Source organism: Mus pahari, chromosome 2 (genome assembly GCF_900095145.1).
Source record: "Mus pahari chromosome 2, PAHARI_EIJ_v1.1, whole genome shotgun sequence".
Classification (NCBI taxonomy): Eukaryota; Metazoa; Chordata; class Mammalia; order Rodentia; family Muridae; genus Mus; species Mus pahari.
The window spans coordinates 17,262,962-17,265,785 of NC_034591.1; positions in this window are offsets into that span (position 1 = coordinate 17,262,962).

A 2,824-nucleotide genomic window follows, 5' to 3' on the forward strand; every position below is an offset into this window, starting at 1 on the left:
GAGAGAGAGAGAGAGAGAGAGAGAGAGAGAGAGAGAGAGAGAGAACTTACAATATTTACCTTCCTGGAAAAGGTCTGATCTCCAGTGGAAAAAGCTTGTTTTGTGTCTCTTTACAAAAGCCTGAGCCCAAATCTGTGAATCAGGTGTTAGAACACACTTACTGACTGACTTCTTCATTGAAATCTTTTGGCTCTGTAAAGAAAAGCACTAATATATATCCTTTATTGTTTTATTATTCTCAAAATTTACAAACTATCTTTTAAGAAAATTTTATCCCCCGAATATCTTTCCAAATGGTAATTAATGTGTTTTGATATTTATATGAATCTATTTATCTGAATAGACTTGAAAGCATTTTGCAAACAGATTTATTACCTATAGAGCATGTTCAAGTCAATTAAAGTAAAATTCAATTAAAAAGCAGCCACCTCCAAAGTAGGGCTCAGCAGATGTTTAACAGCTCACAGCAACACCTCACAACATTGCAACTTAAGCAGCAGTTGATGAGGAAAGATGAAGAATTCCATTTTCTATTTAAGCCACAAGAGCAACAGGGAGAAGCAGAATGTAATTATCCAAATTAGAAGTTCTCTGTGACACTGAGGTCACCGTCTCTGCTATTTGTGGAAGGGCCAAGGGATATTTATTGATCACATGCAGTCAAGAATACTGCTTTATGTCTCTGCTGATGGACAACCCCCTCAGGCACACAGCCTCTAAATACTACAGCAGTGAAAAATTATGACATAGCCAAAAATGTTCTTCAGCATTTCAGAAAGGCAGCCCCACATCTTGTGTTCCTGCCTCTGGCTTGAAAGAGGACTCAGTCAAACCACTAGACTAGCTACCCAGTAACGGAAGTAGGAAAGTGGGGGGGGGGGTGTTCATAGCATAGGATAGCAGCGATTTTACAGTTATTTAATTCGATCCTGAATCTGAATGTTTGGGAAACATTCTGACCATTCATTCACTTCATGCTCAAGACTACCCAAGACTATGGGATACTGAAAGAGGGCAGAGTTTCTCAGGGTGTGGAGTTACTTGATAGAAAGTGACCTTACCAAGACTGATAAACAGTAAGAAACAACCCCATCACTATACCAAAAGATGCTTGCATGGATAATTGGATATGTCTTCCTGCCTTTTTGCTGTAAGCTTGCTCGGTATTCACAAGCTGGTTTGATTGTCCTGCATGTACTGACCTAATAACCATTATATCACTCTATAATTAAACATCAGATTAGGTTTCCAGATAGAGGGGAGAAAAGAAGTTAGGGTGCAGTTTATGTTGAGCTGAATGATCACTTTACCCACAGCTACTTTAATTTGATAATTAATCTAACTCTAAAATCAGAAACACATTAATGTATTTATTTCTGGGTCAAATTTCTTGATCAGCTTGCTATCACTATGCTATTATTTAATTCATTCCTTTTGCTAATGGCTGCTTACAAATAACACACAGAATTGAAAACGACTCTGCTCTTTCATACTCGTAAAAGCACATCTCTACAGCCCGGAGGAGAGAAGAGCCAGAAATGTCTTCTAGAGATACTGTTTAATTCTAAGTCATGGTCTGTTCAGATGTCACTGTCACCATTTTATACAGTAGAAATCTGATGAAGGATTTTTGATATAATGGCTGTGTCTCACCTATAGCATGTGGATTAAATACCAAGATAAAGCTTTTCCTCTTCTGTCAGAAGAATAAAAGACTTATAGTGACCCATTCATGCATTATCACATTTATTATATACCCACTGTGAACAAACAGGCTGACCACTAGGCAGATAGAAACAGAAACACAATCATCTCTTAAACTTTTAGTATCTTGGGTGTAAGGACATAGGAAAGAGCCAAGAGTAAGCAGAGGGGACGGTTACACAGTGTGCCAGCATGCAGCTGGAAGTGGTGATATTAAGACGCCTTTAGCAATCTGTTTTCTGGCCTCCAGGAACGAAGTTTTAAACAAGATTTAGAGAGATCAAGTTTGCAATAACACAAGGAATGATAGAGTGGAAGCGGTCACTGCCTTTCAGACAGTAAAAGTAGAGCCATCCCTGGTCACACAGAGAAGATGATAAATTTGGAGAATGAGGTAAGGGCATTCATATCTCACAAATCTGCATTTTCTTCTGTCATCTAACATGTTTTCTCCTGTCAACCGTGCCCCTGCTCAGAGCCTACCACCCTCTTCAGACCACTAGGCATCCGTTTTGCATTTCTCCGTCTTTCTTCTCACAGCCAGACGTGGGAAGGAGTTGCCTAGGCTTACTGTCTCTGCTCACTTATTCAACTGTTGCCTCAAGCACCACCACTTTAGTGACACACCACTGCCATTTCTCCAGATGTCCCTACCAACCACTCTTGTTTTTTCACCCCAGTGCTGTAGGGCCCATCCTGATAGTTTCCTCCATCTTGAAGCTATTTCTTACTCCTGCTTCTGGGGCACTAATTCCCACAGGTCTCCATCTCCCACAACTGGAGGTCTATTTCTTTCTCTGCTTACCTAGATCTTTCGGGTTCTCCCCCCCCCCACACCAGTACTCCATCATCATCCTCTTATTTGGTTAATTTCCCAAGATACTATGGGATGTAGAATGGTGTAAGCCTTGGACAAAGACAATGGTCTACCCGTTGATCCAACCACTCAACCGTGTGAGCCCAGATACCTTATTTGACTTCTCTGAGCCTCTGCTTCCCTGCCTTCAGTATGATAGGATGTATAACTCCTCTTAAGAAATGAATGTCTTTTGCCTTACAGAAGCTTTGCAATTTTAGGAGGTCCCATTTGTCAATTCTTGATTTTACAGCACAAGCCATT